Source organism: Gymnodraco acuticeps, unplaced genomic scaffold, assembly GCF_902827175.1.
Source record: "Gymnodraco acuticeps unplaced genomic scaffold, fGymAcu1.1, whole genome shotgun sequence".
NCBI lineage: Eukaryota > Metazoa > Chordata > Actinopteri > Perciformes > Bathydraconidae > Gymnodraco > Gymnodraco acuticeps.
In genome coordinates, this window is record NW_022990152.1 from 66,500 (window position 1) to 85,085 (window position 18,586).

The window sequence follows — 18,586 nt, forward strand, 5'->3', positions numbered from 1 at the left end:
AAGCATATTAAACAATTTTTTTTAATTTCATCCGCCTAGTTTCATTTTATTTTCAATTTTACTGCGCCCTCTCAATGAAACGAAATACTTCGGGAATCGTCGGGAATCTTCGGGTGATGACGAGAGCTCAGGAAGACGGGCACAAACAATGGCGGACATTCAATAGCATTTGCATGTGAATAGCCGACCTTTATTATGGTGAATAGATGTGTTTTGTATGGCTGTAGTGCGACAGAAAAATTCTACGTGACACAACGACATTGGATTAACCTTGAGATGCGTTTTTATTCCGTTGAACACAACTTTTGATCACAAATCAAAAAAGGTAAGACGTAATTATTGTAATATTTTTGGAACCGGATGTTGTTTACTTTCTCTTTTCTGGCTGATAGCTCCAGGAATTCGAGGTCTTACAGTGATGACATTACATGTGTGGAATCTGTGGAGTCTCAGCTTTAAATCGTATATCTTGTTTGTGCAGTTAAGATAGTAATAAGGGCATTTCTACCGTGTGTTGTGTGTAAAAAAGCGTTAGCATTAGTTAGCATTGTTTCGCTCAATGCTAATTCAAAGGCTTGGTATTACTCTTGTGTTTTTTCTAGCTAACAATTGTTCTTATTGTCAGTTAGCGGAGTTTCTTACCTTTAAAAGGGTATGAAACATTAATAGTTTCATAAATGTTAAGAAGCCCTGAGACATGTGAGAGAAAAAAAACGGTGGGAGGGGTCCACTGGGGGGACCTTCGGCCTTAACTGGTTAACAATGATTAATATTTGTAAAGGCTACAGGTGATCTTAAGATGCGTGAGCTATGCTTAGGGACCTACCAGTCAAGATTATTTGTGCGTAGGGGTGCATCATCTGGCGCCTGGTCCTGGTCATCCTCGCCATTGCCCATGCCGTGAACCATCACCTCGGGCTCGGGCTCGAACAAATAAGGACGTAATGGTCCATCTTCTGGCTCAATATTGTCACCATCGTCGCTTACTGAACCGGATTCAGATTCAGTTCCTAAAACGACATTTTCGTAGGAAAGCCGAGAGGATGTTTCTGACTCGCTATCATCACTGGATACCTCGTACAATCCTTCTTCTTTGTCTGGTATATTTGCCCTTCCACGTTCATTCTGCATAGACGCCATGGTTTGTTATCGTATCGTCTTCCTGAGTTTTCGTCACTTCCGGTTAGGCTGAGAAACATTTCGTTTCTAAAAAACTTCGGGGAAGCTGCAATAAAGTGCTTCTAACATGCGTAAGGCAATTATTATATTTTTTTAATCAGGTGTGATTGTTTTGGTACGTAATTATGCTTGTATATAAGTTAAAACGAAACTATTTGAGGTTCCATTTCCACTATCCCTTTAAGATTTCGTTTTTACAAAGGGTATAGAAACGAAATATATAACAGAGATAATAATGATATAACATGACATAAAGTCCAACAAACCACAAGGACAATGAAAACATAGCCTAATAAAATGACTACATTTCTGACACACCATTCACAGCCACCATGAGAGCAGAGCAGTGTAAAATTGGCACGGCGGCCCATACATTCACGTACAAGTAGGCTACTGTACAAATTAAATTTGAAGTGTACTCACCACTACTTGAATGGTACTCGGCGAGCCTTGCGCTCCGCGAACTTGTCCACAATACGCTGTATGTCCAATTTCTTGGCTCGGTCACTTTCGATGGACAGCAAGAACAGTCCACTCAGTCTCTCCTGTCCCATCGTGCTCCTCAAATAGTTTTTGATGAGTTTTAATTTGGAGAAAGAGCGCTCGGCGGTTGCCACGGTGACAGGAAGAGTCAGAAATAAGATGAAGGCTGTGCAAACCTCACTGAATGTAGATGTTACTGCTGGGTTGTAAACAATGAGCATTTTTACCAGATCCGAGACAGATTTTAGTTTTTGTATTTGGTCCCTGAAACAGGTTCTGAAAGAAAGCAGCTGGCCAGGGAAGCTGGCGGCGATGTCCCGACTGTAGTGCTCTCTAAGCCGCTGGGCAGCTTGGTGTAAATCCTCATCCTTTGCTTGCAGTAGTGTGTTGGGGTGAATTGCCTCAAACATGTTCACAGTTGCATTTAAACTGGTGAATCTTTGGGACAGTTGCTGGATGATTATATCGAGACATGCATTGAAAACGGTCACCCGAAAGTTGCTCTCTGCGTCAGTGAGGCGGCTGTCTTCAGAAAGTTCATCAAAGTGTCTCTTAACTTTCCTGGCCCTGGTTGTTTCAAACTGTGTTTGACTTCCCCATTTAGTAGCCAGGGCAAGAGTGTCCGGTACTTCTTCACCTTGCGGCGCAGCCAGTAAGGAGCCGGAGGGGGAGGGGTGCGGCTGGTCAAGCGTCAGGCCCGTCTCTCCTCTAGACGAGCAGCTAGCAGCTAGCAGCTGCTGAGTCGTCCCTATTATCATCATCACTACAGCCGAGAGACAGAAAAGGAAATAAGCTAGGCGGCCGAGCTACACGAAGTAACAACAACCATATGATATCAACATTTACCACAAACTCACATTTTCTTGTTGACAGTGTGTGGCCGTGATTGTAGCCTACCTGTAAATCTGGCTAACCCCCACTAACGTTGTTGGCGGGCTGGGGCTCGGGGATGAAACACGGCTGGCGAAAAAAATATCCATCGAGCTTGGACAATTTGGCTTTTCCTTGGTCCTCCTTTTTTATCTTTTTCTTTGCATTTTGTAGCTCCACTTTTGTGTTTATAACGGCTCATGCTTAGGCAGTGCTCTGTTGAATGACAAGTGATTGATGATGACGTTGACGTTCATTTACGTATGATGTTGATGGAGGCTGTTGATGACGATTTTACCCAAAATACATTTGGAGACAATAGAAGGGATTCACTTGCAATTTTTCATGTTTTAATGTTAAATGTGAGTGTGAAAATAGCAGCACAAGTTCAACTCATATTATAGGCTACAATGCTTTATACCTAATATGACCACGAACGTCAGTGCACTCAGTGGCGCGAGGCAGCAGGGCCCGCCCGAATATCTCGGGGGCGGAGCCTGCTGCCTCGGCGACGGGCCCCCATTGGGTCCCGACCGTCCAGGGCCCGGGGAGCCCTGCCCCTACAGCCCCCCCTGAAGCCCCGCCCCTGGGTCCACTCCCACCTAAAACATGTTCACATGGATAGGATACTAAATACATTTGCACACTTTTTATATGGTGGCCTATGTCCATATCAAATCAAATCAAGTTTGATTTATATAGCACATTTTTCAACGATTTTTGGTCGAGCCAAAGTGCTGTACATATAATAAAAAATAACCTACAGTAAAGACACTTTACAACAAATACAACAGCACAGTTTGTGCAGAATATCAGTATGAGAAAACGACACCCTCTGTCCTTATATGTTTCTGTTTTGGTGGTCGTGCCACAACCGTGCATGTATGCACAAGTCATAGGTGCGCTATACAATAGCACTACACCCTGCAATGTGTGTGAAAGACAATAGACTTTTCAGCATGTTTTTTTAAATTGAAGTTGCGTTGGTGTTTGTGTGTTGGTTGTTGACGGCAGTGTGTGCCCCCCCTTGGTAAATGATTGCCCCCCCATTTGATTTGTTCTAGAGCCGACCCTGACTATAGTAACGCAGTGTAGGCGGAGCCGTGACGTCATCTGCAATGCGAAACACAAAACCAACATCAGCCGTTAGCTGTTAGCACTCAGAGCTCACAGCTCCTCTTATCTGTTCAGAAACTAGACAAAAGTTAAACAAGTACAAACCACAGACTGCCTGTGTCACAGTCGCTGGTTTATTTATGTCTGTAGGCCGTTGTTGTGAGTGTGGACGGTCGGAGCATATACTTAAGCAATAGTTCACGACAGGCCGTGGTATATGCTCATTATATCACAGCTAAGGGGCGTGGTTCGGCCCGACGCGAAGCGGAGGGTCGACAACCCCCTTAGCTGTGATATAATGAGCATATATCACGGCCTGAAGTGAGCTATTGCTTTTATAAAACGGTTACCAAGTGTGGCAATATGAAAGAAAAATACACACTCTAATTTAAATAGTTTTTATTAGTAAATAATGATGTTCAAAATAAAATAGTCCCTCCGTTGCCTTCTGCACGAAACATAGTGCGAGGTGGTTGCTATGCAACAACACTAACAGCTAGCGAACATATTAGACAGAGAGCGTTGATCCATTATTTGGCTATTTATTTACATTCATTTGTATGTTTGCCGTTTATTGTGCAGCCACTGAAAACCTGTCCAGCATCAATAGAAAGGCTTACGGTTACTTGTATAGGTTGAGGTTGTTCTAGGCTGTTGCTTGGCGTGGTGAGAATATTGCTCCACTTTCTCCGGTCCCCGAGATTTGGCTTCCAGTAGCTCTGGAGAGAGCTTTCGCACCTGTGGCCACTAACGGTCATAATTTCTCTGCTTTGTTTAAAGACCCGCATCAGAAAGCTTTTGAATGGTGGTACTTCTCCAGTTGGTCTACCTGCTCTTCACGTAGCTCTGCATGTCGTCGTTTAGGTGCTTTCTGGAGATAGGCACTCCTCAATCCACTCCTCCATAGTAAGAAGACCCCCCCGGAGGTCGAAGTTAATCTTAAATGTTTCCATCTTATGCTTTGTAAATTTGTTTCGTAACGGAAGAAATGGAAATATATAAAACTGACAAGTCAAATCAAGCAATCTGATTGGTCGATAGTGTTTTTGCTGACCTCTTTGATTACAGATTTGAAAACATTGTTGCTTGCTTTAAAAGTAGCTCAATTCATTATGTCAAACCTTGGAAAGTATCTAGATATCCCTGCCATAATGCCAAAGGAACTGCACACTGAATAGGCCTATGTTTTGCCGTTTGATGTCTATGTCTGGACCGCTGCGTAAAAAGGCCCCGTTACTTCTCCGCTGCTTTCTTTTTTTCAGCCCAACGGTATACTGTTTTACTCAGACGCGGAGGGATACTGACTTGTTGTAAAAAGTAATTTACAATTCTACCCGTGGTATACGCTCAGTATATCACGGCTAAGAACCAATCAGATTGCTTGATTTGACTTGTCCATTTTATAATGCTATATTAGCTTAGCCGAACTCCATTTAGACAACACGCATTTTAAAAGGTGTTTCGCCTGCCGTCTGTCTGCAGACTTGCAAAGGCATTAATTCATGGTTTTTACTAACCGGTATCAGTATGTTGTTACTTCGGCATCATTTTGAAACGTGTATTACAATTAAATCACGGTAAAATATGTTCATGTTGTTGTAGTTGCCAGCGATTCTCTCACTAGTTTAGCATACTCAGCCCGGCTGTTGGCCCGGAAAGAACCTCGATTTAGAAAACACGCATTTTAAAAGGTTTTCGCCTGCCGTCTGTCTGCAGACTTGCCAAAGCATTAGGCTTGTTTGAGACGCGTTGCGGCTCGCCTCGAAAGTAGACGAGAATAGCCGATCGCAGCCGGGGGAGGTCTCAAAAAGCTCGCCTGAAGTCGGACAGCTCGGAGTCCATGCTCGGAGTCGGCTTCGTCTTCTTCTCTCGGTTTTTTGGCGGATTGCAAACAGCTTGAAGGTGCATACCGCCACCTCCGGAGTCGGCTTGACTCGGTTTGCATTTATAAAGAATGCACACATGTGTTTAATCGTTAATGTCAGATATGTACTAAGTAAATACATTTGTTCCTGCTCCAGATTAGATTCAACTTTATTGTTATTGCACATATTACAGGTACTGAGACAACGAAATGCAGTTTAGCTTCTAACCAGGTGCAACAAGCAGTAAAGTGAAAAGTAATGTAAACAATCTACAGAATAACATATAGAATGAATTGAATGATGAATAAACAGTGAGGGCTGAATACACTAGATATACACAGCAGCCTGAGAGCAGTATGAACAGTGTGTATGAATATAAGATATATAAAGTATGAAAACGGTAAGCAGTGCAAGTATAGTATAAAATATATAGATATTCATTTCATGATGATAAATATTGTGGAACAATGATGAAAAATGTGAATGGAAGTGGCGACGTAAAACTGACACAAAACAACAACAACATTTTGCCAGCCAATTGGAGAGTTTCATCACCAGCACGTGGTGAAAACCACCAATGAGAGCTCAGCTCGAGATACCAGCGAGCCGTTTCCCATCAAGCATTTCGCTTCCGCAGCCCGTGGAGAGCAACTGCGCCAACTCGCCTCGCCTCGCTCTCAGGGCTGCGGGCGTCTTTGTCCCGCGAAATTTCAAAGTCTCATGTGGGCGGGCCTCCAGAGCAAGTCGGACAAAATGACTAACCATCATGCAACGCACTAGCAAGACGTTGATCGCAACTGCGCAGGTCTGCGCAGGTCTTGCTTGTCTCAAACAAGCCTATTAATTCATGGTTTGGGGCGGGCACGGTATGCTTAAACCGCGCTGTAGTGGAAATGCGCCAAAAGACACTTTACATAAGTTAAAATGATCATAGAGAACAAGAACAACACACTAGAAATACATAACACACATCAGAAGCAGTTTGATTGTTAAATGTAAGCTAATGTCTTCCTTTCCACTTATGTGGGAATTTGGTTCTACACAATTTGATCCAAATTAAAGTCACAGAGAAGGAAAATAAAATGACAAAGAGAGTGAAGCTTCAATCAATCCCCTACACCTAAAATCTGCCTCTCAACTTCTTCCCCTGTCCCTCAGTTGTTTTTAAATAAGGGCGACTTATTGTCTAGGGGAGCATCACACACACACACACACACACACACACACACACACACACACACACACACACACACACACACACACACACACACACACACACACACACACACACACACACACACACACACACACACACACACACACACACACACACACACACACACACACACACACACACACACACACCAAAGCTAGCTCAGCTTTTCCAACAGAGAGAGGTTGACAGAGTGAGGAGGAATAGAGCGTCCTCTCTGAAGAACAGTGGAGCATCGCTCGCAGCTCTTATGTAACTCCTGCATGTATTTGACTTGGTTACATTTCACTTGAAGGGCATTGTGATTCATTGAAAGCAGATTATAAAAAACATTTGAAGGAGAAAGCAAAGCTCCCAGCGTCCGTCACGCGCCTCGCTGAAGATGAGGACGCTGACTTGCAAACAAAGCACTCGGAGCTGCAAGTTTAGCAAACAAATTAGGAAGAATGCAACTAAAAAAACGTGCCCATCGGGACACATCCTCTACATCCTCTGAGTCTACTGAATGAAAACACAACTCAGGTTGGGACTTTCCTCGCCTCTAAAACCACATTTTACATTCTTCTGGTTTAGGGTTTTTGCCGAGAGCGACTTCCAACTAACGCCTTATACAGGGTTCGTACACTTTTTCACCAATGATTTTCAATGACTTCTCCATGACCTTTACCTAATTTTCCATGACCCAAAAAAATGACTCTTTCTCAGCGGTACCACTGAAAATGGTTTATTTTAACATGGAACAGGAAAATAAGGTCTGCATATGAAACATGTTGTGCCTATCTAAAACAAATCAAATAGTTGGCTTGCTAGCTCCTACAGGCTAAAGCAACCAAAATCTCTCACCAGCAAAATACCTCGACAGTTAGTTAGCCATTTTACGTTTCATTACTATACAGTATTTATTATCATTATAGTATTATTATTTTGGCGATTAGATCAAATATAAATTATATTTGATGCAACTTTAGTTACATTTCCATTACTTTTCCAACACTTTGGGAAAAATATTGTTTTCCATAACTTTTCCAGGGCCTGGAATAAGCATTTTGAATTTCCATGACTTTTCCAGGTTTTTAATGACCGTAAGAACCCTGCTTATACCTCCACAGGAAAAAAGTACTAAATCTCATCAATATTTGGGAGTGAGTCCCTCCAAAATAAACAACTGGAAGCCTGTTGAGTGCAGATTTAAGAGATTTTATATGATAAATGAGACTGAGGAAATGAGGGTCAAATCATTGTTATGGCAAGTCAGCTATTATTGGGGTTAGTAAAATGGTATTTGGGGAAATAAAAACTCTGATTTCTCTGGTAAAAATCTTTTGAAATTCTGTTTTAAACTACATCAGTCAATCAATCAATGTTTATTTATATAGCCCAATATCACAAATGTTACATTTGTCTCAGTGGACTTCACAGATTGTTCAGAATATCAGTATGACAATACGACACGCTCTGTCCTTAGACCCTCACATCGTACAAGGAAAAACTTCCAGAGAAAACCCACAGTTTAAAGGGGAACATGGGAGAAACCTCAGGGAGAGCAACAGAGGAGGGATCCCTCTCCTAGGACGGACAGACGTGCAATAGATACCGTGTGTACATATGTGGGCTTCAACACTTCCACACACTGTGGCTATTCAATTATAAAAGAAAACCTTTGTGAGCAAATAAAATACTAAATCCTTTAATTTCTGCACTGCAGGGTTCCTCCTTCGCCACCGCAGGGAACTAATAATAATGTAGTAAGTTTCTTTAATGAGCCGATAGCTCAAATACATAGATGATCATTCACCCAGGAGGGAAATTAATTGAGAGCATGAAACATTAAAGTCAAATAAAGCCAGAGAGAGAGAGAAGAGGGAATAATTGAATATTTCCAAGAAATCAGAAAAAGTGAGATTTCAAAGGTGTAGGAGATATATAAAAACATACAGACAGCCAATATTCAGAAAGTACGCATTTAAAAAAGAGCGTAGTTCTGATATCACAACTACACAATGTTTACGTAATTACAGTTATGAATACTGACCAATCACAGCAGACTTGGCTTTTTAAGGCAGAATATTTGATAGGCACAGGGGGATATCACTGTGCATCATGGGGTCCATTTACAGTGTGTGTGTGTGGGTGTGTGTGTGTTTAATCCAGGTTCAGACAGTGTTCCCTCTGAGTGATGAAGTCAGTCAGCTGCTGTGTGACCTCAGAGTGTGTTTGGACCTGAATGACCTCATGGCTTCAGAGGGCTGTGTGATCAACTCTGAACACAAAGTGAAATGTCTTCCTGCTGATAGCATAAGTTATTATTCATGACCGGGATCGATTCTCCCATAGAGCCGAGCTTCTTCTCTTCACTTATGGTGAAGTGGACGTATCGTTCAATGCATCCTTAGTCAGAATTAAGTGGACCCAGATTGAGACACTGCATTACCTTTAAGGAAATGAAAACAGCTTTTAAAAGTTTGAAGAACTGTGTCGAACTTCAGAAGTCAATATTCTTATTTTATTATCACTATGGTGGCTCCAGCATTCCTACTTCAACAATACGTAACTCTGTTTGTAATAGATGTTATGTTGACAAGGTGTTGTAAATGTAGTCGATTAAAGAGGACATTTTCAGGCTCATAATTGTACCTCTACTGTGACATGTCTCCATGCTTTAATTTAATACTTCAATCGACTTCATTTACCGTTAATTCTGATTTGACATCTGCATAAAAGCTGGTGAGTTTTCCCTTTAATGGCATTACAATAAACCTCCATACAGAAAACCTGTACGAGTTAGTACTGCATTGTGGGAAAACATTTCTACTTTCTACGGTGCATATACAATACATCATAACATGAAATGTGTTCCTGAAGAACCTTTTAGTGCGCCACCACCCGGGGGAAATACCTCTTAGTGTTCACACTTCTGAGGGACATAAAACTAGAATTCATCGTCTGAATGATTCATATCCCGGGAAACGTGGCGGCTGCTTTTCTTTAAAACCGTGAGCGTTTCAAGACATGTTTAGAACATGTCCTCTGGTCATTTAGGCAATTAGAGAAATTGAAGTAAAACTCCATCTGGCAACTGGTTCAACTGGGCGGAGTGTGTGGTGATCGCCCGAGGCTTTTACTGTTAATACACAGCTGGTAGAAAGCACTAGAATAAACCCAAATAAGATGATCAGCAATTTGAGTTAAAAGCACAGGATGTATTATCACAGTGTGAGACATTCCACTCACCTTTGTGATCTTTGTCAGGTCACCGAAACATCCTCGCCCACAGAGCTGCAGGAAGTGACAGTGGGATGAATATCAAGATGTGACTTGTTTTGCCCTCAGTATCAAGTGAACACTATTTTAAATCTAGTCAAAAAGACAGAATATTGTCAGTAATCATGAGGTGTGAATGCAGCACAAACAGCGTCAGCAGGCAGGCCGCGTTAAGTCATTTTCTTGAGGGGTAAAACAAAGGGGCGAACTTCAAGCAATCCTGTGTGCGCCTCATACACAAATCCCTCCATTATTTAATAGAGGGCTACTCCTTCAGTTGTCAACAGTCTAAAGTCTGATTGTATAGAAGACTATGAAAAAAGGACAATACTTCTGACTTGATTTGGACCCAAGTTGCTTTTTTCCTGATGAGTTTCTGTTCTCAATATGGAGTTTTAAGGCCATCTTCAATCAAGCAATAAGTTCCCTTTGTAAATGAAGGTTACATTTAGAGTCAAATAGACAATAAAGCAGGGAATGACTCATCTTTTTTTAACTTGACCCGGCAGGAAGTGTGTGTATTATAAATAAAGTCAAAGCTAGCACAGAAATCTGTCCCAATTCTAAGTAAACACTGTAGAGCCGATGAATGGGAGTCGGAGGCGGCGTGTTGAGTATAGAACTCCACACTTTATTTCCCATTAGCTTACAGAAAGGTAGGAACAACTTCATTGCATGCTACTCAAGCTAGAATGATAACAAACCACAGGTGCGCTAACAGGTCCGTGGCGCAACACACTCTCTATAACAGTGATTCTCAAATGGGGGTACGCGGACCCCTGGGGGTGCGTTGGGGTACTGCAGGGGGTACGTGAGATTTTAAAAAATAAATTAAAAAAAGTTAAATAGAAAACACAATTTTATATAAAACCTTCCTAGAACCACCAAGGGGGTCCTCATATAAACATGTCAAATGTGTGTATTGTACTTTATAGTTTTTCACAATAACATATCACTTAAATTGAAAAACTCCTTGGAAAAAGTGTTGTTCTTTTTTTTCATGCATAAAATGAAAATATCCTTAGTTTGTTGTAATGCATACCACGAAGGAGTTAATACATCACACACTGAGCGAACATCACTATATTGTAATTATTTATATAGGCTTTTTCGATCAAAACATTTCGGGATCGGTCAGGGGGTACTTGGCTGAGAAAATGTTTCAAAGGGGGTACATTACTGAAAAAAGTTTGAGAAGCACTGCTCTATAACACACTACGCTAAGAACACGAGCTAATGCTACAGTTTACAGCCTGTATTGACCTCTCGTCTTTATTCCATTTGAAGATAAGATGGAGTACTGCTGAGTCTTCATTAAAGTGAAGAAGCAGGACCCCTGGGTCAACCTCTCGGAGGAAAAGAGGTTAATGTACGTTGGCCTCGGGCTGCAGATGAGCATCACAACAGGATAATGAAGGGTCAGTGTGATCATGATGGGATGTGACACCGTGTGTGAACGCTAATACAGATCCACTGTGAGTGGGAAACTGGAGCGGAGGAAGGAAGTGGCCGAGCAGCGGAGAATAAAATCCTGCTAATGCAGGTTATGAACGAGGATCAATAGAGGTCTAACTCATCTCATGCATATTCACTCTGCAGGAGTTATCTTTATTCGGGTGTGCCTGTATTTACAACAGGTTCAAACTGGGCTTCACACACGTTTGGTTACAGATTTAAGGATAAATTACATTAAAAACGGTTTATTTTTAACACTTCAAATTGATTTACTTCGTTATTTCCATTTATATGTTTGATAAATGTATCTCTACACCGTTGTAAAATGATTTGTATTTGACTGGTGCAACAAGCAGAGTTTAACGGCTCCATCTGCTGCATTTGTTTGTGTATAATACAGTTAATTAAACCCTGGTTGATAGTCATTTTTACCAGTTGTACGCTCTAACCAAATGTATATTCATATTTGCTTTAGAGTAAATAAAAGCCCACATTAAAGAGAATACGTTCAAGCAGTTATTTGTAGATAAAATATCCCTTGAATAACATTTTGTTCATGCATGGGTGTGAATGTGTTGTTTGCATGTATGTTCACATATCTTATGCTGTCATGTGTGATCAGGGAGTGTGTGAAGTGTGTGTAATGACATGCAGGATTTAATGAGTGGTGATTGTGTTTGAAGTGTGACATGTTTTCCCTCCTCCTCCTCCTCCTCCCTCCTCCTCCAGGGTTTATGTGAGCGTGAAGTGCAGTAAATGATGATACGTAAACATCATCATGCACTCTGCAGATGAGTTGACCCACATCTTCTCTCCAGGAGCATCAGATCTGGGTCACACCAGGTTACTCATCACATTCACTGTTAAAGACTATAATGTCACGCTAAACTCTGATATTGTAAATAGCTAGTAGCAGAAAATGACATACTGTGCCTTTAACACTATTACAGCAGCAGCTATTGTAACATCTAGTTAGTTAAACATCCATATCAAATGCATAATGCTGGTTCACTTTGTCACTGACTTAAAGGTGGGGTAGGTAATTTTGGAGAAACCAGCTCGAGTGCGCTAGAATTTGAAAATACACTTCCTTACAGAGCCCCTCCTCCAACACACACGAACGTGCACATGACCAATGAGGGCACGAGATAAGTTTGTGCACAGATGCAGGGGCGGATCTAGACAAATATTCATGGGGTGGCAAGAGGGTGGCAGGAGATTTTGAGGGGTGGCATCCCCTGACAGAAGTATATGCTGATTTAAATCGCAATCATATCAATCAATTAGGGGTGTAACGGTACACGTACCCGTACTGAAATTATTCGGTACGGGCCCTTCGGTTCGGTACACGTGTGTACCGAACGAATATAGCGTTAAACGTAAAAAATTGAGAACATGAACAACTTTCTGGAAGTAATCTATATCATAGAGCGACCAAGTCATTTCATTGGACGAGAGGCATACTATGAGAGCTGGTCACAGGGATGCGTTCAAATGTAGTCAGTAATTTGAGGAACTGTCGAAATGGCGAACGCAGATAAAGTTGAGCTGAAAATCCTCCAGCATCATTGAAGTCTCCGGTTTGGGAACATTTTGGTTTCGTAGTTACGCACAAGGATGAAGGACAAAGACAGGTGGACCGAACCAAAGCTGTTTGTCGGCATTGTTCAACTAACATTGGTTACGCGGCTGGCAATACATCACATTCATTTGAAAAGGCATCACCCGAATGTGAATATCACCGGTATCAAAAGAAAAAAGACTGAAGTGCAAACCCAACTCCCACTAGCATTTAAGCCTCCACCACTCGCAAAGAGTTCAGACCGAGCCAAAGCTATTACAAACGCCAAATATCCTTATGTTGCCATGTTAGCAAAGCGCTACCTGGCTGTATCTGCTGCCACTGTCCCTAGAGAGGGTGTTCTCCACAGCAGGAGACATTGTTAGTGCCAGCAGATCTGCCCTTTCGGCAAGCAATGTGGACAAGTTCATCTTTCTTTAAAAAAAACATGAAAATACAATGACAAGCAAGTCCTAATGTCAAGCTGGCTGCTTAGGTACTAGTACAGTTCAAATACAGATTATTTCAGTTCATCGAAATGCTGCACCTTAATGTTTATTTTACTATATTTTGTATTTATTTGAATACATTAGTCACAGTTTAATAATAATTAAAAAAAAATATTTTAATGTTTTGTGATAATTTTTTCTGCTGTACCGAAAACGTACCGAACCGAACCGTGACCTAAAAACTGAGGTACGTACCGAACCGAAATGTTTGTGAACCGTTACACCCCTACAATCAATGTTAACTTGGAAAGCCACAATATTAATATTTTAACTCAATCACATAGGTGATATTATTGTGGCACATCAGTAAAGCCTTAAATATAAATATATAAGGTGGCAGACGTAATTTAATGAATTTTAACTGAACAATAACTGAATGAGTTTGTTTCAATCTTAGACCAGCAGGGGTACCAAATATATACAGACTGCTGCAATAAGTACATTAATTAACTGTCTCATCGATGTTTGTCTGAATGAATATGATACTATTAACAATCATATTATTCCTATCAGCTGTCAATCACTGTTAATAAATAATCCATCTTCTCCCGCTTATCCGTGGTCGGGTCGCGGGGGTAGCAGTTCCAGCAGAGAGCCCCAAACTTTCTTTTCCCTGGCGACATCAACCAGCTCTGACTGGGGGATCCCAAGGCGCTCCCAGGCCAGCGAAGAGATATAATCCCTCCACCTGGTCCTAGGTCTACCCCTTGGTCTCTTCCCAGCTGGACGTGCCTGGAACACCTCCCTAGGGAGGCGCCCAGGTGGCATCCTAACTAGGTGCCCGAACCACCTCAACTGGCTCCTTTCGACGCGAAGGAGGAGCGGCTCAACTCCGAGCGGCTCAACTCCGAGTCCCTCCCTGATGACCGAACTTCTCACCTTATCCCTAAGGGAGACACCAGCCACCCTGCGGAGAAAACCCATCTCGGCCGCTTGTATCCGCGATCTCGTTCTTTCGGTCATGACCCATCCCATTGTTAATAAATAATAATAGATTTAATTGGTTAGCGTTTTTACAGGTGCTCAAAGACGCTTTACAGATATAGTGAAGAACTGTTATGATTCACATATTCATTTATTATTGAATAAACTATATTTTTTGGAGGAGTTAATGATGAATGTTCATCAAGATGCTTGCTCACCCTCCTTCAAATTTGAAAAACAAGTAATTATATCATTATTGATATACAGTTACAACCTTGACTTTACATCAGAAAGAACAAACATTAAAGAAGTGACTAACTGCATCAGTTAGGGTTAAAAAACGTGTATTCAGCTAAAACAGCGCTGCAGTTATTATCCAGTGGAAGGTCCTTACCTACTGGCCTAGTTAAATCAAAGTGGTTACTTTCTGTTGGCTGGGCAGTGTAGTTTTACACACCGTCTTATTTTACTTTCTCAGGACTTAAAACTGTTTTTTGGGGGCAGACCCCCTCAAAGAAAAAAATATATACACGCATACAAGGTCATCGTCTTAACAGTTTGTTATTCTCATCGAGTCATCCGTGAGCAGAGCATCAAGTTGTCCATTACAGCTGAATGCGGCGATTACTATTTTGTTCAGCAAAACGCCTCACAAACGTATTAAGATCAACAGCTGTAGTGCGTTTTGATTCAATGCTGAGTACAGCCAAACTTGACATTCTCTTCTCTGTCAGTGTAGACCGCAACTACCTCATTCCTTTAGTGCTTGGGTCCGAAAGGCTTTTGCGCCGTCCCCCGGTTCAAGTGAATTCGCCACCAATCATATTTCCACTCTCGCGCCAGGACCGGGGGAGGGGTTACATGACGTGCATCTTGTGCTGCATTCACTTGCACTCGGACTTTAGAGACTTTCTCTCATAAATGTCCGATGAGCCACAACTTTTCTTTCAAAACAAAGATGCCAACTGGGGTGGCAAGGCTATTGTTTAGGGTGGCAGTTGCCACCCCATGCCACCCCGGTAGATCCGCCCCTGCACAGATGGAAGGCTGACAGGCAGGTAAGCCATCCAGTTATTTTAGCCGGGCCGGCTCAGATGATTGGTCGTGCTTTTTACAGCGCCACGGCTTCCACTGATGATATTTTTTAATGGATTTTTTGTCAAAGCACTTAAGATATTCATTGCTATCGGGATGTTAAGAGCATTCCATGGAATATAACAAAGTGTATCTCGAGCCGGTTTCTCAAACTTACCTACCCCACCTTTAAATGGCATCTCTAAAAGTTTTCTGCTAACAAATTGTATTTCATTAATAAGCCCTACAGCGCTCTCACACCACTTGTATGTGTAAAGTGTTTGCAGCTATTCTTAACAGTGTGTGAGAGATGCACGCAGCTTTTAGCTCTTTTAATTTGCGTATTCAGATGCAGACTCTAAACTCACACTTTGGGGAGCGTCTGCAGGGTCGGATCACACTTCATTAGAAGACCTGTCGAAAGCAGCGAGACAAAGAAAGTTACTTTGGAATAATTGCTTTGGCTTTTCTTCTGGATTATACCAAGGAGGATAGTCTGTTGACTTGAAGAAGCAGGTTGACCTTTTCCTGCATTGCATAGCATCCAATAAAGCAGAGAATCTACTATAAAGAACTAATCTGATCCAGGCCACGGCCTTTTAAAATGACCGAGGCGGGGTCGAGTTTCAATAGGAGGTTTACAACACGACACACTGGTATGAAAGCAGCTTCTTTATTACATGCCTTGGCTTTAAAAACTGGTGACAGGTTTATTTGTTTGGTTGAAATAACAACTGTAAATTACCTTGCGTGTCTTGGGCGTGTCAGTGTTTAGTTTGCCCTCTAAAACACGAATGTGACTAAAGCTGATCAGGACGAGCAGAGTCTGCAGCGCCTTCACAGCGTCTTCAAACCACTTCAAACACAGACATGTCGAAGTCGCTCTGACTCCCTGATCCCCCCTGCTTTAATGCTCCCTCGCTGAGCATTAGCTCCAATCCCTGCAGCTGAGGAGCTACAGCCACGATGTCAATACACATCGCTGGTGATTAGTGTGCGTGTCTGAAGTGCTCATCATCACCACTTTATGCATATTTGATGGGCTTTGATAAGACAATGTGCGACACTTGAGTCCACAGGGGCTGACTTAGTAAAGCAAACATGGGGGCCTCCTTTGAGTCCATTAGGTTCCTTTAGTATCAAAGTATTTACCAATGAGACTTATTCATCAGGGATAAATGATTACATTTCATCACATTAATGATAACATGCAATACAGGGATATTTATTGGACAGTATGAGATGTGGTCTTAGCTTTTGGATCATATTTGTTGTCCTTTCGTGGTTTTATACACGGCTCCGAAAGGCCCCATACAATTTGCGGGCAAATGTATGCAGTACATCTAACTGATATTTGTTACAAGAGCCCGTGAGTGGTCCCTCGAGGCCTACGGGAGTTTTCTACCTTTCCCTCTTCAGCTTTCCATCCCATCTGGAGGTAAACCGTTGGCAGCCTCGGCACTGCCTGGTCTCTCAGATATTACCTGGCAGCGCGCCACAGAGCGAGGCAGAGAGACAATGTGATACCTACTGTACGGTTATTTGTGTATCCTTGGATGTGTTGTGTGGACGTGCCTGCAGAAGAGCTGGAGCGCTGCCATGCTGGAGACAGAGCGCCATACAAGGAGAGGTCAGGCTGCAGGATGGCAGTGCTGCAGATCAGATGAAAGAAGAACTGAGGTCTTTTGTTGGGGAGGAGGGTCCCGCTGCGGAGCTGCATGCTCAGGCCCACCTTCTCCGTCAGGCCCTGGGTGAAAAGGAAGTGATGTCAGAAATTGTGCGCGCTATAAATGACCTTCAGTTTACAATTTGCCACACAATCGACATTAGATCCGTCTTTTAAATATTTGTTGTCAATGACGGAAAATAAATGGTTAAAGGAGACTTTTGTTTCACTATAACTTGAATAAGACAAATGTGTATAATGCTAGCTAGATAACATTAACCTATTGTTTCCCTTGGTGGTGGTGGTAGAGGGATTAATGCATGCATGTGATTAAATGTAATAAATACAGGCTCAGTTAGCTTCATTTACGAACGATATGCGCAGTAATAAGTGAAGCAAAATAAGGCTTGTGTTTAAATCAGAGTGCTAGTGATCGATTCTACAGGAAATAATCAATCATTTCATTTGTAATAAAAGTACAGTCCTGTGCTGAACAGCATGCTGGTGTTCATTCCCTGCTCCCTGCAGAGTGTGTGTTACCTTCCTAATGCGTGTGTGTTTGAATGTTTTATAAATCAACCGAGCGAAAGTCTACACAAGATGAAAGAGATTCTGAAAATGACCTAACTGCTCTGAAGTCTGTATCTGTGTGTGACTGTGTGTGGGACTGTGTGTGGGACTGTGTGTGTGTGTGTGTGTGTGAGAGAGAGAGTGAGTGAAAGTGCAGGAGGGAGATTTATGTAGAAGTGAGGTCAAATATCTTCTATACCTAATAATAAAACACACACACACACACACACACTCCTTCTCTCTCCACCTCCCCCACCCATGTGTTGACATAGTTTCCATGGTGAGGGGAAAGTGTTGAAGAGTCATCGCTGCATTCCTCCGAGCGCGCTCACACACATGCGCACACACACACATTAACATTCACTCTGAGGGGGGTCGGTTACACTCTCTCCCAGTTCAATATTTGATTTCAGCTCCAAACACATCTCTGAGATTTGCAGTGTCTGGGGGGTAAAATGTGCTCTTGGCAATACTAGTGTACTATTTACAAGTAAAAGTACTGCATACTTAGGTAAACATGAAATATTTAGCATCAAATGACACCCCCTTATCCTGCAGAATGGCTCGTTTCAGAATAATGTCTATCATACTATTGGATTATATGTTATTAATGCATCAATGTGTGCAGGACAGAATACTCCATGGGTCATTGGCTTCATGTTTGGCTTCGTTAGCAAACTTGCAGACTTGCTAGCATTCATAAGTAATGCAATCATGACGTTAGAGCTGTTCATATTTATGACTGAGACTGTAGGGGTAGAATATTGAACCCTACATTACGTTGTTTTTGTAATCTGAACATCCAAAGTGAATGAAATAAAAGAAGTGGAGGAAAGGGTT